General features: G+C 42.7%; 1 protein-coding gene across 31 annotated transcripts in view; it reads left to right on the top strand.

The window, feature by feature from the left end:
• Positions 1-26,111, top strand: part of ZMYM2 (zinc finger MYM-type containing 2) — a 186,047-nt gene that overhangs the window by 115,156 nt on the left and 44,780 nt on the right. The window lies entirely within an intron of this gene.

The raw sequence follows: 26,111 nt of genomic DNA, 5'->3' as shown, positions 1-26,111 counted from the left end.
CCTTTGAGCCTTTGAAGCAGTGATCAGATTTAACCATAATCTTGCAAACCCTGCCCAGAATTCTCTTCCTCCAAGTAGAGCAAACAGTAGGATTCAGATTTCAGTTTGTAGTAGAGCCCTTTTAATATAAAATCTTTAAACCAAACCAAAAAAATCTTGCTGTTTCGTACTCCTGTTCCTTGTGCCATTTAATCCCTCATACTGGTACTATTGGGGCATCCCGGATTGGTACATGAACTTTAATTACCATCTACTGGCCAACCCCAAGCAGTCCAGTTGGAATATTCGGAGGACAAAAATGATCCGGATCTAGTGGTTCTGGGAGCAGTTTCATCATCTTCTCCTGATGAGGCAGTTATCCCATCTTCATGGTCTCTGGCTGATGAATTCAGGCAATATCAGGAACTCCTGCACAGGGTGGCGTCCAAGCTGCAGATATAACTTGAAGTTCAGGAGCTCCAGCATAGATTGTGAGGCATTTTACAGCACTCAGGCCCCAGTTGAGTGCCCACCTGATCAATGAGGTCATCGTGGATCGAGCAAAAATGGTGTGGCACACTCCTGCGTCTTGTGCTCCCACCTTAAAGAGGGCAGAGAAGCACTACTTTGTTCCATCCAAGGGGAGAAAGTTTCTATTCTTGTACCCACCGTCTAATTTCTTGGTGGTACAAGCAGCCACTGAAAGATCCAGGCTGCAATGCCCAAAAACAGTTCCCTCAAAAAAGGGTGCTAAATGGCTGAATCTCCTGGGAAGAGAGATCTTTAACTCCATCTCTCCCCAATTCAGGATTTTGAATTTCAAGGCTCAACTAGCTAAATATGATTTTTACCAATTATATGCAGTTTTTAGATTTTAATGACAAGCTGCTTTAGGAAGATAGAGCCCACTTCCACTCCTTAATTAATAAGGGCAAATTGGTGGCCAAGATTTCCCTCCAAGCTGCAGTATATGCTGCAGATGATGTGTTCAGAGGAATGACTGACCTTCCTGGTTACAATCCTCAGGTTTCCCTAGGGAGGTACAGAGCACCATTCAGGATCTGCCTTTAGATACAGTTAATTTGTTCCAAGAGAAAATGGATGAACCTCTCCACTCCCTCAAGGACTCAAGAACAACTTTTCACTCTCTGGGCATTTATATCCTTGCCTCTATGAGACACCATTGCAAGGATACAGAGTGAGACAACCCCCTCAACCTTTTTACTACCAGCGCCATCAGGAATCGCCACATAAGTGACACAGCGTGCACAGACTGAGACACACAGGTCCTGCAACGTCCACTGCCGCACCTCACTCTAACCTTCAAACAAAGAATTTCTTTTGGTGAGACTGCTGAGACCGTGTCTCTTTATTGATGCCACATCATCCTCCCCTCTCAGTTTTTTGATGGCTGCCTTACCAAATTTGCCTGCAAGTGGAGGACCCTAACAACCAACAGATGGGTACTGGAAATGATTCATTGCAGCTGTCTGATGGTGTGTTTCTGTCAACTCCTACCCACAAACCCCCTCCCTATTTCCTTTTCAGGAACCAGTCTCATGAGGAAATTCTTTCAAGACCTGGATTCCTTTCTCTACTGGGGAGTCCTAGAAGAAGTTCCACCTCAACATCAGGGGAAAGGATTCTACTCCCCATACTTCTTAGTTCTCAGAAAGAATAGGAGATGCAAGCCTATTCTCAGGCTGCACTGATTAAATATATTCATCCAAAAATTAAAATTCTGCATGATCACATGGACATCAATAATTCACTCCCTGGAAGAGGGCACATGGTTGGTGGCTCTTGACATGAAAGACACATACTTTGTGTAGCTTGAAAGCTGTTCTCTTTCGCCGATAGAAGTTAGTCCAATAAAACCCCGCCTTGTCTTGGCATACTTTCACATAGACATTTGCCCATCCCACTGAAGGTTCCTCGGGTTCCTCTTTGGTCAAGACCATTACCAATTCTGGGTTCTTACATTTGTCCTAGCCACAGCACCCAGAGTCTTTACAAAAGTTTTTTTTCAGTGGTGTCAGCTTGGATGAGACGGAATGAGTTCACCGTCTTCCCATTGGCTCCTAATGAGCAGATCATATGAGGAAGTCCAGTTGTCAGTCTGATTCCTGTTCCACCTATGTTCTTCTCTAGAAGTTTGTGTCAGCTATGAGAAGTCCATGTTGACCCCTATGAGATCCGCAAACATCATAGAAATGACCTTGGACTGTACCGCAACAAGAGCCTTTCTATCGAGAGATTCCATTCCCGGGGCGCTCTCATAAACCAGGTCACCTTCAGGCCCTGGACATCAGTCAGAACGTGCCTGTCCCTCCTCGGTCTTGTGGCCTCATGCACACATGTAAAACATTTCTCAGACTGCATCTTTGTTGTCTTAAAACCTGGTTTCTGTCTGTGTACGCACCACAGCAGGGCAACATCAATGCCAAAATGACAGATCTGTTTAAGGTTCCAGACTCTTTTGTCCAGTGGATAAAGCCAAAGAAAGTTTGAGTGGGGATCCCTTTCCTAACACTGACACCCAAGACTACCATAGATTCTATGGAAAATTTGTCATGACAGAGCATGAGTCTTCCTTATTTCATCCAATTTAACAAAACAGTTCTGGTTCACAGATGTATACTGAAGCTCTCATTTCGTCCACCCATAAGAATCCATCCATTTCTGGACCTTCTGACATAACACAAGGACATCTTCAGGCACCTAACTCGGAACTGTTGCAACATGTTCCAGAGTGGTGCAATCTAGTCTCAATTAAAGTAGGAAAGATTCTACCAGCTCTGGTTCACAGATGTATACTGAAGCTCTCATTTCGTCCACCCATAAGAATCCATCCATTTCTGGACCTTCTGACATAACACAAGGACATCTTCAGGCACCTAACTCGGAACTGTTGCAACATGTTCCAGAGTGGTGCAATCTAGTCTCAATTAAAGTAGGAAAGATTCTACCAGCAGATGTTTTTCAGATAAATGGAAATGTTTTTCTTGTTGGGGGTCAATGATAACTGGGATCCCTTATATTCTGGCATATCTATTTATCCTTAAAACTTTGGGTCTTTCTTTAGGTTCCCTTTGGGTTCACTTGGCAGCAATCAGAGTTCATTCTCCTGTTGACAGCCACAATATCTTTTCTCATCCTGCAACAACTAGATTTTTGAAGGGGCATCTTCGATCCTTCCAACCGTTGGTGAAATTCTCATCCCACTGGGGCCTGATTTTTGTTCTTTGCTCTCTCACCAGACCTCCCTTCAAACCTTTAGCCTGATGTTGTGTGTCCCATCTTTCATTTAAAGTTACCTTCTTGCTCGCCATAACATCAGCCAGAAAAGTTAGTAAGCTGTGATTACTCATACAGACCTGCCACAAGCTACAAATTATCTCCTTTCATCTTTACTCATTGCACCTACAGCACTCGAAAGACAAAGGAAGCACCATTGGACTGGGAGGGATCCTTGCTGAAAGATCCAGCCAGTAAGACTGCAAGAGAACATATGGTCAGAGAGAGACCCTTTTGCTTTGTTCACTTAACTTGTTAAATTAGGTATTAGTTTGTATTTTACCTTTTATTTCTTTGTAACCAATTCTCCTTTTATGCTTCATTACATGTAATAATTTAAAATCTATCTTTCTGTAGTTAATAAACTTGTTTTATTGTTTTGTCTAAACCAGTGAATTTGGATTGAAATGTTTCGGAAACTTCATTTGAGGTAACAGGATTTGTGCATCATTTTATTAATAGAAAGTGATACAGACTTTCTATGAGCTTGTATTGTCCAGAAGGACAGAGCTGAGCAGTACAAGATGCACATTTCTGAGGAAAAGTCTGGGACTGGGATTTGCTGGTGTCACTCTGCAGTGTAATTCATGAGTGGCTAGCTAAGCACTCATGCAGTATAGCTGGGAGTAATTTACATGCTAGAGGCTATGTGTGAACAGGCCAGGGGTGGTTGCTCTCACAGTGAAGCAATGTAAAAGGTTCCCCAGATTGGAGAATTGAGGGGACACAGCTGTTCAGTAGTCCAGATTGTACTTGGATAGTGTCCCAGTATCCAACATGTATATTATAAATACAGAGTGTGAATAGCCAAGTAGAACAATCAGATAACTTCAGAAGTCCTGTTTGCTCCTAAAGAATAAAAAGGTCAATGTAACTTTGGTAAACTTAAGTGCAGCTGCTGCTGTTCAATTGAGGATATGTCTACACTGCACTATAAATGTGGTTCTGTGGGACCTGGGCTTGTGGTTCTCAGTGTTCCAAGTCCACGCTTGAGCGTTCACACTGCTTTTTAAACCCTGGGTTTACAATTGCTGGACCCAGGTTCAAAGATATGCTAATATTGCACTACTTAGACCTTCTGACTTGGGTCCGCAGCTTGAGCTGCATCCATGTTGCAAAATGACAGGGCTTGGACCCAAGTCACAGTTGGACATGGGCTCTGACCTACCCCTCTCACAGGTTCCTGCGACCCAGGTCCTGAGTGCTTGCAGAACCGAGTCAGACTGATTTGTATGTGGACGGAAGCAGGGCTTGAGCTCAAACCTGAGTAGAGCCCGGGCTTAATGTCCATTATAGACATACCCCAACACACAGCTGAATCCTTAGAGGGGGAATTCTTACTCAAGGAGTCCCTGGACAGGATGATTGTGGATAGGAGGCCATCCTTGAGAGATGATGGACTCTAAAGTATCTTCACTACAAGCCTCTACAACGTCATACTGTTCTCAAGCTATACTGACTGATGAACTGGAAGATTCTATTCGACCAACAGGTAGAAATTAAAATTAGTTCTTCTGAATATATCTTCGGATGCCTCCTTTACAGCAGATGAATTCTGGGGCTCGTGCTGCTTGCTCTCATCAGTCATGTCCAGTATATTGGGTTAGGAAATGTTGGCTTAGATTGTGAAAGGTAGATGCATATACGTAACAGTTAAACTGCTTCTAAATGTGCAAGCAAAAAACTGCACAGGGAAGTAAAAGTCAGAGCTGTCATGGAGGTGATGGAGGCATCAGAGAAGGAGTTTAAGTAGCCTTTTTCAGAGAAGCAATCCTTTTATGACCATTGCAAGTGCAGCTGTGTTCCCAGCAGGTGCTGCTGGAACAGGAGGAAAGGGGGAACAGACTAATCTCCTGTACCAAACAACAAAACTCAGAGACATTTCTTAGGAAAGAGGTGTCAGAAATTTGCTCATGTATAAGGGAGGGCTAACTCAAACACATGGGTAATCAAGAGTTTTGCGGGAGGACACTCATTGGCACATAAGACACTAAAAGACAAATTTGTTGTCCCTCAGAGTTGCAGGACAAGCATCCATAAACTAATCTACGCCACTCCCAACTACTTTCCCTGTGGTGGTGAAAGACTCAGGCAGTGGGATACTACATTGTTAAACATAGCAGTGTCGACAGGAGAGGAATTGCTTGGGCATGTAGAGAGCTGTCTAGGGTATGTACCCAAAGGATTCATGCGTCTTTACTTGCCTAAGCAGTGCATCACTGTCTATAGCGTTATCTATGCCCCGCTAGGGGGGCATGCAGCCTATGTACTCAGCATGCTGCCATAAGGAATGTTAAGTATAGACGTACACACTGTCAGCTGCACAACTAGTACAAATAGGATTTCTAAGGCAGGCTCAGGGCATGCCATTATCTCTTCAGATGGTATGTTTCCCTAAGAGAAAGCTGTAAAGGTGCAGTGCCGCTCATATTCCAGCCTTAAGTACGAAGAGGAGGGCTGCCACCTTAATGGGCCCACAATAAATAGGAGGAGCCACCCAAAAAAAATTTAAATTAGCCTAACTTCTCCGTGTCAGACTGTTGCTGATAGTTCAGATGATTTCTACAGAGGTGGCACGCATCCGTGGTACCATTGGAGCAATGCTAACAATGGATGCATGCCTTCCCATAGAGATAATCTGAACTACCAAATTACACAGGGAGTGTAGGCAGACCGAGAGTTGAAAAAGGAACATAAACTGGTTGTAACTTGGGGCAATCCAACTTGTGCTTAAATTCTAGATATATCTGTACCACACACACACACTAGTCATAATTAACAACACTTAGGTGGTGGTACATATGATCAAAGTTGTCCACACTACACAATAAGTATAGTAAACTGTTGAGCTGGGCAGAGGCCACGTAAAATCAATTTAAGTCCTGTATACCAAGGATAGGGCTATCTTCGTTGGCAGGATTGGGAGCCAGCAGTGTTGTCCAGGTCTTTTACTCGAGTGAACGAGTCAAGTCAAGACTCCAAACAGACTCAAAGTTTTTTTTTTCCCTCAACAAGCAGAGAGATCCAATGACAGTGATAGATCTTCTCTTCCAAACATCACCTTTCGTATAACAATAGTCATTCCCAGGAAAGACGTACAAAAAGATTGCAGTAGAACAAGCTGTAATGATGCTGATTGGCCCCAAAGGGCATGGAGGCAATGGTTTTTGGACATAATCCCAATGCAGCTCACCCTCCAGGAATTGGTCCAATACAAGTCTTCTGACATGGGGGTGGGAGGGCGTGGAATCATGCACTAAATTCTAACATGCTATGATTAACTGAGAATTTGTGAGGGATGAATTGGTGCTCCCTTGGATAGTCACAAAGATATTGACACATTCCTATCTTCCTGGAAGAAATTAAAGTCATTGAAAGAGAAAATATGGACAAAGTTCAGATACTGGTATTATGAAAGACTTCTAAGCAAAGTCAACAGAAGTTAAACACACGGAATTTTTGTAAGGCTGCTTATCTATGGGTTTCAAAGCAAGTGCTGTCAAGAAACATGCTTTGTCTGTTATGCACGTGATCAGCTACAAAAAACAAACAAACAAAAACTTGACTGGCTGTGCTAGCCACTGACATGATTCCATATTCCTGAGGGCAACATCTTTGTTGTTCACATTCTTTGGAGCCTTAGTTTTTTTTTTTTTTTTTTTTTTTTTTTTTTTTTTTAAGGCACTGAGATACCCATTCATGCTGCTGGGATCAGTCTCTCTGTACTTTTACTTCCAAAACTTGCTTCTTAATCAATATGACTTCGACTAGGAGAGATTTGGAAATATATGCAATATCCATGGAATGAGAATACCCAAACCTTCCACCCGGATAAGTTCATCTTCAGACCTCTGTCCAAATCCCAAGCACTCTAGGGAAGCTGAACGGCATGAATTGACCAGTAGAAGAACCATGAAAATCTGTCTACTAATGACTGGTGGAAATTAAAGTGACCTCATAGTGGGTTGCCACTTTGCATTCCAGGGGAAAAAACTTAAAAACCTCAGTGACAAGCCATTGCAAAGGCTGAAGCAAGAGGAGCAGACCCAGTTGTGGATATTCCTGTGCTCTCAATCAGATAAGTGGCAACATCGAAGACAGAATGAACAAATATGAGGAAATTTGCAGAACAGCAACCTGGCCATCAGTACATGTTTTCTCTGAAGTGCCCTGAGAACACATCCAGTCGTGAACAGATTGCTACAAGCTGTGACTCTGTAACATCTTTCCTTGTGGACTCACAGGCCGTGTCTAAATAGCTAGTTAGTGCACAGCAAACTGGGCAGCGAATGTTGAGCGTGTGAGACTGTCAGATGCTAACTGACCACGTCGATCCTGTTTTGCTGTGTATTGGTCAATTAATGTGTGGCAGGCCTGACTTGCTGCGTGTTAACTAGCTGTGTAGATAAGCCCAGAATCTGTATATAGTTAATCTTTCTTTCTCTTGGAGATGGTACTCACAGCTATTAACATCACACTGTTGTATGTCTTAACAATCTAGAAGAAGGAAAGCTATATTCTTATCCGGGAATTTTCTTTTTAAGTAACTTCATGTCTGACCTATCCTAAAAGGAGAAAGCTGGATGAGGTTAAAATAGTTTAGTTTAATTCTCTGAAGTTTGATTGAAGGCTTTGTTTCAAATGAATAATGCTGTTAAGTTTAGAGTGTGTACTGCTTTGGTATTTGTGGTCTCTCGGTAAGGTTTCTGAACAAGGATGTCTCCTCTCTTTCTAAGCCCTTTGTAGGGTCAAAGCATTTGCCTGAGTTCAAGTTGCTAAGGAAGAATGCTGAATATTAGTGGTCTAAATATCAGAATACTCAAGAAATAATGCTTCACCCTTACTCCCCCCAACATCACTTAGGTATAAAAATTGTGCAAATAGGAGATTGTGATGTTTCTGTAGCTGCTTCAGCCAAACAGAATCCAGCTTACTTTAACAATATTGTGTTGGTTTTTCAGAGCAAACAGGAGTAAAAAATAGTATAAACTTTCTCAGAAAACGAAGTGGCTTTGACACTGAATGCCAACTGGCTGCACATCCATTGAGTAACATAGTGCAGTTTTAACACTTGTTTCTAACCATAAATCACATTTAACCATAAGATCATTCAGATTTTATATTTCCTAATAGTCTAGACCCTCAAGTTTTAGTACAATGCATAATAAAATGTTTTGCCTTGTGACTCTATAGACTTCTTGTCTTTTATATAAGAAGTCTTAGATTATGTAAATTAAAATGAAAATACTGGAAAGACCTTAAATCTCTGTATTTTAATTATCCACAAGAGAGGGTGTCAACACTTTGTGGAAAATTCAGTGTCTCATTACAAAATGCTTGCAAATTAATTGATGCGGGAATAGTTTTTTGTCATTAACTTTGTTAAAAATATCATAGCTTAAATAAAATGATATAGTAAATTATTCTGCTTATGGGTTTTTTCCCCCTTGTTTTGTTTTTTGTTTGACCACTAGATGGAGAACTGTACTGAGGAAAAGTTCGTATACTGTCTTTTTTTTTTTTTCCTTTTTTCTTTTTAAGTGCATGCTTGACTATAAAATTGTAAATTATAGGGATGAAGACAACTGCCTGGCTTGTATACATTATTGCCTTGTCTTCTACATCTCATTATTGTCAGACTTTAGAAAAAGTTCAAATTAATTTTTTTGCTTTTTGTTTCAATTAATTTTTCCTTGTTTATATGTCCATAGCCATCTTAAATGGGATGCTGTCAGTATTTTTAATGCCAATAATGTACCTTTTAAAAAGAATATAAATGCCATGCAGAATTCTGCTACTGCAATGTTTAGGTTTACACTTTAATCACACAAATCAAGATGTTTAGCATTTTAATTTCCATAGCAATTTTAATTCTTTTGCTATATTATCCTTTGTTAAATGTCACAAGATATATATGAATATAAAATGTAGATATAGATAAAAGGCAATTCCTATGTGAATGGTGTTTGCCAAACAGTATGTCATGTTTGTGTCTTGTTTATGTAATGAAAAACCCTATTGTAATTCTTACTTAACTCTTCCCCTTTCTAAGTTGCTCTTGGCTTCTGGACATTTTGCATTGTAGCCTAGCGTCTCCCACAATTCTGTGGTGTGTGGCGCTGTTCCCTTCTCTGCCGTTATAGAGCCAGTTTAGCTTTGCAGAGTAGCTCCTACGCAGCAGTTAGTCATGGTTTGTTTTGATCCTGCTTTATTCCTTTGCCAGTTTAAGGCAAATACGTACTAGCCAAATCTCAGCTTGAGACAGCAATTCCCCTTTACCTTATCTTTGATGTGAATGGGAATACTCTTACGAGGGGAAGAAGCATTTAAGTGGACAAGCATTTAAATAACTACAAAATGCAACAACCAAAAAATACCCTCACAGAAATACCAATAGTATATGCTGCGATGGCATTCTTAGTGAAGGATATGATGATACCATCAAATAGGGATTTCTTGTCCAAAGGCACAACACTCTGGAGCAATTTTGAGGCTTCCTCAGCCACCATCAGAGCGTCCTTGGCCACTACATGCTTTGCAAGAGCTACAGTGTTCTGATTGATGACCTAAAGGCCCTGAATGACAGGGACCATCCTAGCTTCATGTCAACCCTTAAAAATAACCTTAGCAACAACTTTTGCCATAGACGCCTTAATGGACACACTGAGGTTCTCAGCCAGTGCTATGGCATCTAGTTCAATATCCACATATGGCTACACCCCATTGTAAACATGTCATGTGCTTTTCCAAGTTCACAGGCTCTGTCTCCTACCTGGAGAGAAACTGGATAAGATAATGGCGGACAGTACTTCCAAACTGAAACAGTCCCTCCCTTCTGCACACATTGCCAAAAGAAGGGGGGCTACAAGTCCAGCAGTAGGCAGAGAGACTCCTTTTGTAAATCCTCATTTCAGAATTACCAGAGGAAGGATGGTAGGTATATCCGAGGAGAACCCCAGAACCATGGAAAACGCAGCAAAAGCAGACTGGGTAGCCAGACTTCACACTTCTCAAATCTTATTGTAATTATGAAAAACTATGCCTCTGGCCTAGTCTGAGTCTAGGAGGCATAATATCCCACTTCTTAAAGGAATGTTCCCTCTTTACAATGGACAAGTATGTGAAAGTAGGAGTGAATTTTGGTAAATTCTCTCAAACTAAGGTCCTCTCTACTCTCACTTTATCCAGTTATCGATCTGTAGCAACCGTACAAAACATGAGTTAGTGCTGAACGCGGTCTCTCACCTTCTGGATATAGGAGCAGTAGAACTGGTTCCCACAAAAAAAAGGTTATTAGTTCTATACTTCATATTCATCATTTAGACACATACAGAGGAGGTCAGAGCTGTTCTGGGTCTGAAATGGCTCAGAATGAAGAAAATGAGATTTTGGATAGAAATTCTAGCCTGCATGGTAACTCTCTATCCCAAGGGGATTTCCTTGCCTCAGTGGATGTAGCAGATGCTTATCTCCACATGCTCTTATGACTCTTACATATTGAGATCTGGATACAACATGGCTCACTACTGGTACAACTCAGTGTCATTTGGCCTTTCATTGGCTTCCGGAATCTTTACCAAGATGCTAGTAGTGATCATAGCCAAACTCAGGTCTCACAGTACTCCTCTATATCAGTTGCTGGACACGGACCGATCCAGCCCTTGACCAAACAAGCGGCTCACAACACATATGTTTGTGATGAACAGGAAAAGGTCCATGATCCTTTCCACAAAGAAAGCTTTTATGGGAGTGGATGTGGATCCATCAGTAGCCAAAGCCTATCCCTCGCTGGACACATTTGAGAAATTACAGAAATTGACATCCAGGCTCACAAGGAATCGAAGACTGTCCATATCCAAGTGTCTCCGGCTCACAGGCCTACTGGTTTCATTTATTGGTATTACAACTTGGGCAAAATTCCACATTAGGTGGCTTGCAACTTCTGCTGAAGGCGGGGACCACTCACCATAAGGCATTCAAGATCAGATGCCAGTCCCTTCCCTCAAATGGCGGACAAATCCAGGGAACGTCCAGAGGAGCTTTCCAGTCTGCCCTGCAGAGTTCCCAATACTCACAATAGAGGTCAGCCTACTGGGATAGGAACACAGAACAGCGCAAAGCATATGGAGCTCCTTAGACAGGAACAAGAGCATCAACTTCTTGGAGCTCAGTGCAGTGAAGTTAGCCCTCCAAAAATTCTCAAACCATCTACAGGGTACTCAAATCCTCGTCCAGTCACACAACACCCCAATGGTGGTGGTGTACCTCAGCAGCCAAGAGGGAATTTGAAGCACAGTCCTGTACTTGAAAGTGATGGCAATTAGTGGAATGGGCAGAGGGGAATATGGCTTTTCATAAGAGCAATACAGACAACGGGAGAACTCAGCCGTAAGGCAGACTGCATCAGGAGACACTCAGACAATAACTCAGAATAGTGTCTGAATCAGGAAGTCTTCAACTGGATTACACAGAAATTCAGCCTCCCTGGCAGATGATGCGTTTGCCACTTACATGACCAGAAAGCCGCCACGTTATTTTACCAGGGAAGCAGATTCAAGTTGCTGGCGACAGATGTATTTCCACTCACGTGGCTGAAGGGCTTGCTTTTGTGCATTCCCACCACTTCACCTTGTAGGAAGGTGATTCAAAAGATAAGTCGTAAGGAAGCAAAGGTAATAGTTTTTCTGTGGTTTTTATAGTTAGCATAGTTAGTTTAGTTATTCTCTTCTCCCCCCCCCCCCGCCCAAGGTTGCAGGGGGAGGGGGTGTGAAGAGTTTTCACTCTGAAGAGAGACTATGCTAAGACTTCGAAGGTTCAAGAACTGTCTTCTGCCCCTGTTGCTTTTCTGACAGTGACAAACACTAGTGCTGCCGTTACTGCCTTGAGGAGGATTATATAGCTACCACCTGCAGTATCTGCTGCTCCTTCCCTCCCTGGCCTTGTGAGGGACGAGAGCTCCATCTGCAGAAGCATTTCATGGAGCAGGCTATGAAATCTCATTTGGATTCAGGCTGGGGAGACCTCCTTGTTAGAACTACCTAAGACAGTGAGCAGTGTCCCTCTGAGCACAAGCTCCAGAGTTGAGGTAAACACTCTTAAGCCTAAGAAACCATCTCATGATAGTAAGGGATGTGAACGTAGGCATGAGAACAGATCTCTGTCCAAATCCCTTTCTAAGAGAAAGGATCTCTCCCTGTCTTGGTCAAAGTTTGGTGAGCCCTCACATGTGGGTTGCAAAGAATTAAGCCTACATATACCTTCTGTCCAAGAAGGAAAGGCAGTGGGGGAGGTTTAGGTTGGATATTAGGAAAAACTTTTCACTGGGAGAGTGGTGAAGAACTGGAATGGGTTATCTAGGGAGGTGGTGGAATCTCCTTCTTTAGAGGTTTTTAAGGTCAGGCATGACAAAGCCCTGGATGGGATGATTTAGTTGGGGATTGGTCCTGCTTTGAGCGGGTGGTTGGACTAGATGACCTCCTGAGGTCCCTTCCAACCCTGTTATTCTATGATTCTATGAAAAAAGAAGAATCCGATGATACTGGTGCTGGCTTCACCCTAGGAACTTAAGGAGTGGTACCCAACAGTTCCATGTGTGACTTCAATGCTCAGATCCTATCTGACGGCTCCAAAGCAGTCTGTGAGGAAACCTCTGAACACCAGACCATCAGATTACTCGGATCCACCAAGTCATCTGAAGGAGCACCCCAGACTACAGGGAGGTCCAAAATCACCTCCTTGCTGGAGGGTACCATTGTTTTGTCCTACCCAATTTCCCCTGCTATCAGGTCTGGTTCTTTTTAGCAATATCCCTACACTTGTAGAAACCACCTTGAGGGGAAGAATATCATCCCCTACCACAGCCGTAATTAACATCCTCCTGCTAGTTGTTCTGTCAGTGCCACTTGTAGAACCAGGAGCCTGTCATCTCACCAAATGAATCTGATGCTCCAGCTGAGACTTCCCTCCCCAAAGGAAACAAACCTGGTCGGAGACCCAGGAGGGTAGTGGACCCTACCCATCTCCTTCCGAATGTGGTTATGCAGAGGATTGTTGATGGGTAATGTCCTCCTTCTTCAATCAATCCCTGTTGGTTTTACTGGGGTCTTTAGGATCTATATCAATGATTCTCAACCGGTGGCCCAATCAGCACACAGCTGCGGCCCATGTTACATTCTCAGGGCCATATAGGTAGTGTGTGTGTGTGTATGTGTGTGTGTGTGTGTGTGTGTGTATATATATATATATATATAGTGTGGCTGCAGTCCACGTAACACAGAGAGAGCCGCATATTTGGCCCACAATGGTAAATAGGTTGAGAATCACTGATCTATACAGTAGAAGTCTGGGATCCATGAGGGAATCGCATTGATCCTCCTCTCCTAGCCAATACCAGCCAGTTCTATCAGAATTTGCAGAGATGGAGCCAGTTCTGACTGGCATGGCATATTGTTGTCCTCTCCAGATGAGGCAATTGCTCCTTCATAATCCTGTTCACCCATCGACCACAAACTGTACCCATTGTTGCAGAGGGTGGCTTCACATACCTCTTGAAGAGGTCACAGATGCATAATAGGCCTATTGGACATCCTCCAGCCCTCTGGCCCTTTGAGGGTGGCCCTTCTAGTTAATCAAGCCAACCTGGAACCTACCAGATTGGTGTGGCACAACCATGGCTCTTGTATCTCTATATGAAAAAGAGCTGACATAAGGTATTTCATACTAGCTAAAGGGGCTGAGTTCTTATTCACCCATCTGGTGCCCAACTCCTTAGTAGTGAAAGTGGCTACAGAAAGATCCAGGGCACAATACTCCAAGACTACACTAACTGATAAGTTGCTAAACGCCCCAGACTTTTGGATAGGAAAATATTCTCATCGGTTAGTTTCCAATTCAGAGTTGCTAACAATCCAGCATTGTTAGCAAAATATGATTTATTTTAATTATACCAAATTTACAGAGTTTAAAGACAAACTTTGGCAGGAAGACCGGGCCAGTCCCCAGCCTTCATTGAAAAAGGTTCGCAAGTGGCCAGACATCACTTCAAGTGGCGGTTGACACATCTGATATTGCCTCTAGAGCCATTGCAATAGCTACAGTCATGAGGGGTATGTCATAGTCACAATCTTTGGGATTCCCCTGAGAGGTCCAGAGTTCCATCTAGGACTTTCCGTTTGAGTCTAACCTTTTTAATGCAAAGACTGATTGCATACTCTAAAAGACTCCAAAACAACCTTGTGTTTCTTAGGGATTAATACCTGTGCCTTGAAGAGGAAACATAAGCAACCCTATAGACCCAGACCACCTCCTTAAGCATTCTATCATCAGTGGTTATATGAACTCCTATATAAGAGGCAAAGGATTCAAAGCCCCACATATACGGCTTCCTGTGCTTCTACAACCACTGCACAGCCTCAACCACCACCCCACGGGGTAACAATCACTCAAGATTTCTCAGATCAGAGTGGCTTGCTAGACCTGTGGTCAGACTAGTCTTTCCTAAGTCACTTTTGCTCAAAGCCCTAACTACCCATCCCTTTGAATGGTTAAGTTGCACCATTTTAAACTCAAAACGTGCTGCTTGGTCAGTATCCTGTTTTCAGACAAGTCTTGGTATTAGCTGCTCTATCCATGCAGGAACCACATGGCGTGTTCTATGATGACAAGGTGGTTCAAACGAGCCCAGAATTTTTCATATCAAAAGTGATTTGTCTTTTCATGTTTCCTGGGAAGTAATCTTCCCACCAATGTGTCCAAAGCCACAGCATCCTACTGAAAAGCTGTAGCATAATCTGGAGGTACATGAGCTGCCTCAAGCACACTAATGGACAAGATGATCAGGTTCCTTGTTTATGTCCTGTCCCCTGAAGTGCCAAGGACTTCCAGCATCCAGATGGATTGTTGTGTTTTGTGGAGGCATATAAATTGTTGGGTGAACCTATCCCTGAAGGAATCAGAGCCCACATTACAAGATCACTAACTACATTGTGGGCAGAAAAAGTGTAGGAACATCTAGGAATAAAGAATGTAGGCCATACTTGCATAATGGGGGACTCTATCCTGGGAAGCAGTGACTATGAAAGACTTGGGGGACATGGTGGATAATCAGCTGAACATGATCTCCCAGTGCAATGCTGTGCGCGAATAGGGGAGTAGGAGTAGAGAGGTTGTTTTGCCTCTGTATTTGGCACTGGTGCGACTGATACTGGAATACTGTGTCCAATTCCTGTGTCCGTAGTTCGTGAAGGATGCTGATAAATCAGAGAGAGTTCAGAGAAGAGTCATGAGAATGATTAAAGAATTAGCCTCATGATGATGATGTTTGTCCATCGTTATCGATGAAGACCTCAACAACTCATTCTTTCGATGACCGAGCTCTGTGTGTCCGAAGATGACTGATCAGTCCAATTCGGGCATAGAACGTCCTATCACACGTCGGGCAGACATGTAATGGCACTGTCGATGATGTACGAGCAGCTCTGGACTTGCGCAGCTCACGCTTTTTTCAGCCTCAGCAATATGCCTCGCCTCAGAGGTATTACTGCCTGTGTGAATGAGGCTGTGCCATGCTGGAAGGTTCAGCGCAAAGGTTTCCCATGTGGCGGTGTTGATCTCGAAGGACTTCAAAGAGGTCTTCGGCGTGTTCTTGAACTGCTTCTTTTGTCCTCCATGGGAGTGCTTTCCCTGAGTGAGTTCTCCGTAGAAGAGCTGTTTGCTCTGAATGCGTTCGTCTGACATTCTTGCAACATGTCCGGCCCACCTGGTCTGGGCTCTCATCAGCAATGTGTGAACTGACGGCAGACTGGCTCTAGAAGGATGTCAGTATCGGGCACTTTGTCCTGCCATCTGATTTTTAGAAGCTTTCGCAGACAGGAAATGGGGAAGTGATTGAGCCTGCGTGCATGACTCCGTTAGACAGTCCACGTCTCGCAGATGTACAGTAGAGTTGGAAGCACCACTGCTCGGTAGACCTTCAGCTTCGTGGTAGGCTGATCCCTTGACGTTCCCAAACGTTGGAGCGCAATCGGCCAAATGCAGAGCTGGCTTTAGCAATTCTGCAGTTTACTTCATCATCGATTGACACTGCTCGGGAAAGGGTACTGCCCAGGTACGTGAAGTGGTCCACTTTCTGAAGTCTCTGTCCATTTACAGTGATGGACGGTTCTGAGTACGGAGCGTGGGGAGCGGGCTGGTGCATGACCTCAGTCTTCTTGGTGTTAATAGTGAGACTGAAGTTGTTGCATGCAGTTGAAAACTTGTCCATACTGGCTTGCATTTCTGGCTCTGTACTAGCATTCAGAGCACAATCATTGGCAAAGAGAAAGTCTCGAAGTACAGTTTTCTTCACCTTGGTGATGGCACGCAGTCGCCTCAGATTGAATAGTTTCCCGTCAGTTCTATACTTCAGGCCTACTCCTTCAGTGCAGTCTTGAAAGGCATCAGTCAAAGTGGCAGAGGAGAATATGCTGAACAAAGTGGGTGCTAAAACACACGCTTGACGCCGCTGGTGATTGGGAAGGCCTCAGATGTTTCACTGTCATCCAGGACACGAGCCATCATACCGTAATGAAATTGACGTACCATTCATATAAATCTGTCTGGACAGCCAAATTTTGACATGATCCTCCACAGGCCCTGACGACTGACAGAGTCAAATGCTTTCGTGAGGTCCACAAAAGTTGTGTAGAGTTCACGATTGTGCTCTTGACATTTCTCCTGTAGCTGACGCACAGCGAAGATCATGTCAATAGTCCCACGTCCCTTGCGGAAGCCACACTGTGATTCTGGCAGTAAGCCCTTCTCCAGGTGAGTGATCAATCGGTTCAACAGAACCTGTGCAAGAACTTTCCCCGCTGTAGAAAGCAGCGAGATTCCACGGTGATTGTCGCATACCTGGCGATCGCCCTTCCTCTTATAGAGGTGCAAGATGGATGCCTCATAGTGATAGACTGAAGGCATTTACTTTCAAGGGGAGATTTGTCTACTTCAGTCTGTTTCTTTATCCTGTCTTACTTAATGTTCACTGCTTGCTTCTTCCCGTGTGTCTTATAATTGTGGGAGATGTTGAGGTGCAGAATGGAAAATTTCTTATCTGATAAATTCCTTTCTGCTAGCAGCATCTCCCACATTTCTACCCTCCTTGGTGTGACTTCAGTAGTTAAGGGACAATATTTATTTGTGTACGGTTTGTGGGCCAATTAACCTGCTGCGCATAGGTCCTAGCTGGCATTGATATTATTGTTATCAATCCTATTATGATGGTTTCTACGCAGCTTTGGAATTACTCATCTGGTAGAAAGCTGGAGAAGGGGGTATGTGGCCAGCAGTCTATGCTGGAATGCTGAACTGCTTCTGGAATTGCAGGGGGGAGGGGAACAGCCCCACATGTCACAGATTTGTAGGAGAGACTGCTAGCAGAAAAGAAATAATCAGGTAAGAAACTTTCCACGACTGAACAGTTGATTAGTAAATTATGAATATACACACTGACATCTTCAGGGATAATGCATTGGATTTATTTCTATTGAAGAGTATATTTTCTAAACCAAACTACTTAAAAGTGACGTATCCCATTTTTAAGGAAGAGGAATTATGTATTTAGTAACTCAAGTATTTGTAATTATTGTTTAATTGTCTCTAAATCATATCATATTTCCATAATCTCTTCTATAGGTTCTGCTCTCTAATCCTTTTAACACAAACATAGCTTTAATAAGTCTGAATAGAAGGCAGTTACTATCTCCAATATTTTTAGTGATACCCCTTGTATATAGTATTTTTGGCGACAGCATCACTTCAAGATCATGTCTAATTTATTTGCAGGCAGTGTTCTAAATTCTTCATTGCGTAACTGTGTTCTAAGCAAGCTGCCTGTTTCAGATTTTTGCCGGGTATTAGAATTCCGTGATTATTTAATTTTTTTCCAAGATGCTGAGCACCTGCAGTTCCCGTTGACTTCAGTGAGATTTATTTGTGCTCAGCACTTCTAAAAATTATGCCAACAGCATATTACATGTGCTGATAGAAACTAAATCTTTCTATTGTGTTTGCCTGTGTCCTTAAACTCCCAAGATTTTCTATAATCCATCTCAGATTAACTTGATTGCCTTTTAGTTAGAATAAATAAAAAAGTGATTATGTATCTGTACTGTATTTGGCATTCAGTGAATATACAGCATATTTGGATTTTAGTGAAGCATTTGATACTTGTTAGAATATAGATCAGGGATCGGCAACCTTTGGCACACGGTTCACCAGGATAAGCACCCTGCAGCATCCGCAGGTTCGGCCGATTGCGACTCCCACTGGCCGCGGTTCGCTGCTCCAGGCCAATGGGGGCGGCGAGAAGCAGCGTGGGCCGAGGGCAGTGCTGGCCGCCACTTCCCTCCCCCCCCATTGGCCTGGAGCAGCAAACCGCAGCCAGTGGGAGCCACGATCCCAGTGATATAGATATTCAGGCCTGCCTGTAAAGGCCTATACTTTAAGAACTTATGTGTATTTTTATCACTTAGCTACTTATAGAGGATTAAAACAAAGAATCAAAATCATATGTCCACCTGTTTATGGGCCGTCTCTCACTGTGACAGTCTGAGGCCTTGTTCTTAGGCTAAGGCCTTTGGCTAAGCAGCAGGGGCAGCCATAAGCTGGGAAGCGAACGGTCACATCCTCACATTCCAAACCAGTCACATTGAAAGAAGGTGCTATTGGGCTATTAGGAAGATGATCCTGTCCTGATGGCGCCCATCACCACCAGATAAAGAAACAAATCTTAAGATGGTTAAAGAAAACTTAGTTTAATAGCTTCCTGTTGGGCAGAAATCACTTACCCGTGGTTGTGAAACCCTCATTTCTGTATTGTTTTATCTTTATGGCCCCTACTTTTCTATTGTTAATCTATCTGGTTGTTTCTGTCTGCTGTTTAATTAATTTTGCTAGGTGTAACTTAATTAGGGTTTTGGTATATAATTGGTTAGAGAATTATGTTACAATATGTTAGGATTGGTTACTTAAATTTCAGTAAAATGATTGGTTTTAAGGTGTAGCTGAGAATATTACTATATAAACTGGGGTCAAACAGGAATTGGAGGGAACGGAAAATTGGGATCATGTTTGCTAAGGGGGGGAACAGGGACACAGGCAAGGCTCTGCGGTGTCAGAGCTGGGAAGGGGCACATGGGGTAAATGCTCTGCAGAGCTGGGAATGGTGCACTGGGGAACAGACTCTGTCTGCCTATAGAGATAAGCCCGGCTCGTGTGAAGGGCTTCAGAATATGCTTGCTTGGAAACTAACATTGCATTGTCTGTACTTCAGACTTCTGATATTTTACTGTTTGCTGTCTGCGTGACAAGAACCAGGGAAGTGGGAGGGTGAAGGGAAAGCCCTCTAACAATACTGTTTAATGAAATCATAATATCTCAAAAATAAATCAGTTTATCTTGGGTAGAAACATTGTGGATTTGAGTGTCTTATCACAGTATGAATATAGTCTAAAAGACCCACAGCACAGATGCAGTTGGCCTGGGTCAGCTGACTTGGGCTCTGTGACAATGCGGTTCTGGTGGAACCCAACTGAGAGTGCCAACTCAGGACAAATTGCTCAAACAGGGCAGTTACCGCCCAAAGCTGGGGGTTTTTCCACCTCTAAGGCAAACCAAACCAGCCAGACTAAGAGGACTTCGGTCTCACCCCCTGGCTAACCGCAAGTCTCACAAGCAATCTCCTTAGACACCCCAGTTTCCCAGTATTACCACCAGTGCCACTCGTTATGGGGACAAATGGTTATGAAAACCAATACCCCAGTAAAAGAAAAAGGTTCTCCTGATCCCAAAGGACCAAGCCCCAGACCCAGGTCAATATACAAATCAGATCTTATCCACAAATCACGCTGTTGCCAATCCTTTAGAATCTAAAATCTAAAGGTTTATTCATAAAAGGAAAAAGATAGAGATGAGAGTTAGAGTTGGTTAAATGGAATCAATTACATACAGTAATGGCAAAGTTCTTGGTTCAGGCTTGCAGCAGCGATGGAATAAACTGCAGGTTCAAATCAAGTCTCTGGAATACATCCCCCGCTGGGATGGGTCCTCAGTCCTTTGTTCAAAGCTTCAGCTTGTAGCAAAGTTCCCCCAGAGGTATGAAGCAGGATTGAAGACCAGGTGGAGATGAGGCATCAGCCTTATATAGTCTTTTCCAGGTGTAAGAACACCTTTGTTCTTACCGTGGAAAATTACAGCAAAATGGAGTCTGGAGTCACATGGGCCAGTCCCTGCATACTTTGCTGAGTTACAAGGCGTATCTGCCTTCTCTCAATGGGTCCATTGTATAGCTGATGGTCCTTAATGGGCCATCAAGCAGGCTAGGCAGAGCTAACACCGTGTTGTTTGGGATGTCACCCAGCAGCATAGCCTAAGTTTGAAATGCAGATAGTATAGAGCCAATATTCCTAACTTCAACTACAAAATTGATACATACATATAGACAGCATAATTATAACCAGTAAACCATAGCCTTGTCTTAGACACCCCATTTGACCCCCTTTACACAAGATCTGGGTGCCACTACAGGACCTTGGTTGCAACAATGATCTATATGGTCCCAGAGTATATCAATAACGTCACAGGCTCACAGGGCTCAGATTCCAGGGCTATAAAATTGCATTGTAGACATCTGGGCTTGGGCTGGAGTTCAGGCTCCAGCACAGTCCTCTGTTGCAGGTTCTCAGAGTCCAGGCTCCAGCCTGAGCCCAAATGTCTACACTGCAGTTTAATAGCCCCTCAGTCTGAGCCCAAGTCAGCTGACCTGGGCCAGCCATGAGTCTTTTATTGCAGTGTAGAAATACCTTTAATGACTCATTAAATAAAAGATAATGATAAATGGTAATGTATCAAAATTGGTGGAAGTGCCATAAAATGTGGTTCTACTCTGTAAACTGACTATAACAATGGAATTGTGGGGCCCCTATTTACCTCTTAATGACTTCAAAATCAGGGCTCTAAGAGAGAACCATGTGATCCAATGTCACCAAGTCATACCACAATGCACAACCGTAACTCAGTCATCCAATGTAATATTGTTTAATAATTAAGTTATAATAGCATTTCCACATTATGCACCAGAGAAAAAACACATTTTATTACATATTCAAAATTTCTTGACTTACTATAAGCACAAAGTTCTGCTGTTTACTACGAGGCACTATGAGGAAGTTTGGCCTAAACGTCTCCGTATAGTTGTGTTCTAATTCCAGTGCTGCCACTGGCCTGTTGTGTGATCGTGGGCAAATCACTTTGCTTTTGTGCCACATTTTCCCCTTTAAGTAAAATGAGGTTAATGATACTGACCTCCTCGTAAAGCTCTTGAGATCAACTGATGAAAAAACTCAGTAAAAAATGTATTCCGGAGCCATTGACTCCATCTCTTGGTTAATTTTTGCCACAGAACAGTGCCCTTGTGGTATTGAAAAATAACCTGAAAAATTTGAACTGGCTGTAGACCAATGCAATGTTTTCCTGTGTCTACAAATCGTCTGAACAGTGTGATAGATGTGAATTTTCAATCATCCCAATGGATTGTTAACTTTGGAGTTTGTGAAGATGACCATTTCATTGTTAACGTTAACTATTTTAGTGTTGATCATTCTGGCAGTTACATGCAGCTAATGCATTTATACAGCAATCCCAAACTGCCACCTTTGCTTCCCCAGGTGTCAAAAGCCCAAATGTCCCCAACTCAGCTGCCAAAACCTCCAGCTTCCCATGACAACTTTTATGATGCATTTATTCCTTGTCAGGACAGAAATCTGTGGCATATTGAAAACTGAAAATGTGGGGACAGCATAAAAGGTAGAATTTAATATAAAAATAAACAACATAATGGCTGTTGTCTTAGTCTTTTTCATATTTAAAACATTAAAAGCCTCCTTTTAATTGAAATGAAGACAGAATTTTCTAGTCTGTTGCACCAGATGACTGAAGAATCCTGGTCCAGCATGATGTTAGAGTACTTGGAGCTGTGGCTACATTATTTACAAAAAATCTAAAGTACTATAGCATAATAAACAAAACCATATAACAATTTTGTTGTTAATTCATATATTCATACAGTTTCATGTGTATACTGATAATTATATGACAAAATAACCAGTTGCCAGCTTTGAGTTCAGATTATGTATTGCAATGTGATTTTCAGTTCTTGGTTCTGTGTGTTGAGTGACAGTACTGTTAGACTGAAAATGAATGGGTTACATAGATTACACTGCTCTACAGCCAAAATGCTTCTGAAATAAATGTAGTCAAACTTTACTAATTCTGGGTCACTGAGAACGAAAATGATGCTTAAAATTGTTGATTGGCTCTAGTTTTCAAGATATGCTATTGGGTCCGTATATACGACCCTTGACTTGGGAATGGCGGGGGATAAGTGAGTTATAAAGGGAAGGGATCTCAATTTAAACCAGAAATGACTAAAATACATCTTTGACTGGATCTATGAATAAATCTATGACTGGGTTTGGACAGTACTTGCTTTTTAGGCAAAACAATGAATGATGCAATCTGAAGCTGGTATTGCGTCATACATGATATGAATTGCATCATGTTATTCCTAGAAGTCATGGATGATGCAGTCATAACGAAGCTTACATCACTCTGCTGAACAAATTGCCCTATATCAGCTCTAGAAATCATACAGTGTCGTGCTCTCTTATTTGTCAGTGTTTGATTTTGCAAAGGGACACATTTCTGTTTAGTCAAAGTGAGCAGAGATGCCTCGTACTTGTGTGAACAGTGCAGATAATTTCTGCTATGTTTGTGGTGAAGTGACTTTTGCATCACAAAAGCACAGTATAACCACTATGGTTAAGAGAGCCTATCACCTTTATTTTGGCTGCAAAATTGGAGATCAGGACAAGAGGTGGGCCCCACACACATGCTGCAACACTTGTGCAACAAATCTTCGCCAGTGGTTGAACAGGAAAAGGAAACCTCTGCCTTTTGCAGTGCCAATGATTTGGAGAGAGCCAACAGATCATACCAGCAATTGTTACTTCTGCATGGCGCCTCCAGTTGGGAAAGGTCTGTCAAAGAAGAAAAAATGGACTGTGCATTATCCAAACATTCCATCAGCTATACGCCCAGTACCTCACGGCGAAGGACTGCCGGTTCCTGATGCACCAGAATCATTCTCACTTAAGTCAGATGAGGAAGAGGATGAAACTTCTTGTCCTGAACCATCAATGTCACAGGACCCACATTTTCTCCCATCCTCCTCCTCTGAACCACACCTCCTAACCCAAGGTGAACTGAATGACCTTGTCAGGGATTTGGAACTACCCAAGAGTAAGGCAGAGCTGTTGGGCTCTAGACTACAGCAGTGGAATCTCCTGGCAGGTGATGTTAGGGTTTCCATGTTCCATGACTGTCAAAAGGATCTTGTCCCATTCTTCTTCATGGAAGGTGATCTTGTAGCCTGCAACAACATCGATGGTGTGATGGCAGCCCTCAACATCGTTCACGATCCAGATGAGTGGAGACTGTTCGTTGATTCATCAAAGACAAGTCTTAAAGCTGTTTTACTGCATAATGGCAATGTTTTGCCATCAATTCCAGTTGGTCATGCAGTCCCTATGACAACATGAAACAACTTTTGAGGTGCATAAACTATGACCAACATCAGTGGCAGCTTTGTGGCGATTTGAAGGTTGTTGCTCTCTTGCTTGGTCTGCAGATTGGATACACAAAGTACTGCTGTTTTCTCTGCGAATGGGATAGTCGTGCAAGAGATTCCCACTACATCAAGAAAGATTGGCCACTCTGACAGTCATTGGAGCCTGGGAGGAAAAGTGTTCAGCATCCACCACTTGTTGAATCAAAGAAGATTTTGTTACCACCCTTAAGCATCAAGCTGGGTCTGATGAAGAACTTTGTCAAGGCCATTGACAAAACACAAGCAGCTTTCAAGTACCTCTGTGGAAAATTTCCAAGGTTAAGTGAAGCTAAGATAAAGGAAGGTGTCTTTGTTGGTCCTCAAATTCGTGAACTTCTTTGAGATGATGCATTTGACCACGCACTGTGTGGCAAGGAAAAGACGGCATGGAAAGCCTTCCAGTTAGTGGCAATAAATTTTCTCGGAAACAACAAGGCAGACAACTACAGGTTGTTGGCGGAAAACCTCCTCAAGGCATACAAAAGCCTTGGTTGCAACATATCACTAAAGATACATTTTTTGCGCACTCATCTAGATTTTTTTTTTTTCCACTGAACTGCGGAGCAGTGAGCGACGAGCACGGCAAGCGATTTCACCAGGACATTGCGACAATGGAGAAACGCTATCAGGGCAAATGGAGCCCATCAATGCTTGCAGACTATTGCTGGACAGTGACAAGAGATGCTCCATTTAATGAATACAAGAGACAAGCCAAGAAGCGCCGAGTAGACACTGAATAGGACTAAACTATGTACATAGTTTTTTGCCTTTTGTTTCATAATAAATTTTATTTATATAACCCTTTTGCTGATTTTTAAAGTGTTACATAAACAGGACAGGTGAAATATTATCATGTAAAGCAACATAAACACATGAAAAGACCTAGGTTTACAATTTATGATTAAAACTCTACTATCTACACTATATATAGACATAAAATGTAAAAACTTAAATATCTGAGAAACAGTAGCCAATCAGTTGTTTTAATTGTCATATTTGAATTCAGCACATCAAAATACATAATAAATAGCACATTTTATCTCTGAAGCAGACGACTTCTCAAAAATTGTAGACTAGTGTTATTGGAGTGTTAATGTGGGTGAGTGTAGCGATGATAGCGAGCTGATGCTTGAAGATCACTATATTGTATAAAGTGTGAATTTTGTTTTAGTCTATGCTTTTCGTTGTATTGTTTGCATTCTAAGGAAATGCACCTGAGCAATAGTAACTCTAATGGTATGTCTACACTGTGGTGGTAAACCTGCGGCACTGAGTCTCAGAGCCTGGGTCAGCTGACTCTGGCTTGCGGGGTTTGGGCTGCAGAACTATAAAATTGCAATGTAGGCATTCAGACTTGGGTTGGAACTTTGGACTCTGAGATCCTGTCCCCTCACAGGGTATCAGAGCCTGGGCTCCAATCTGAGCCTTCTACTTCTACACTGACAGGTTTCAGAGTAGCAGCCGTGTTAGTCTGTATCTGCAAAAAGAAGAACAGGAGTACTTGTGGCACCTTAGAGACTAACAAATTTATTAGAGCATAAGCTTTCATGGACTACAGCCCACTTCATCTGAAGAAGTGGGCTGTAGTCCACGAAAGCTTATGCTCTAATAAATTTGTTAGTCTCTAAGGTGCCACAAGTACTCCTGTTCTTCTTTTTACTTCTACACTGCAATTTTATAGCCCCACAGTCCAAGCCCCATGAGCCTGAGCTGTCTGACTTGGGCCTGCCGTGGCCCTGCTTGTGAGTCTTTTATCATGGTCTAGACCAGTGGTTCCCAAACTGGGGTTCGTGTTCTGAGGAAAAAATTCCCTAATGGCGGACAGAGCTGTCCGTAGGGACCCCAGACAGCACGGGGCCAGCAGCCCAGAGCCCCTGGACTTCCAAGAGCTAAGCAGATCAAAGCAAGCATATCTATCATACTGAGGAGATTTAAACTTCAAGACTCCTTATAAGAAATGGAAAAGGGAGGTGGATATTTTTTGCTGTTTTTAAAATTAAATAGGCAGGTAGTATTGTTTTTAAAATTATTATGAAGAACAAGTTTAAGCTTTGTTGTAACGTGCGTTGTTTGCCTGGACTACTCAAGACCTGAATGCTTATGTAGGAGGAACTCTTTGAGTTGGCTTCTTAAA

Source organism: Chrysemys picta, chromosome 1 (genome assembly GCF_011386835.1).
Source record: "Chrysemys picta bellii isolate R12L10 chromosome 1, ASM1138683v2, whole genome shotgun sequence".
Classification (NCBI taxonomy): Eukaryota; Metazoa; Chordata; order Testudines; family Emydidae; genus Chrysemys; species Chrysemys picta.
The sequence above is the reverse complement of the archived record's forward strand: the minus strand, read 5'-3'. Positions and strand labels throughout refer to the sequence as shown.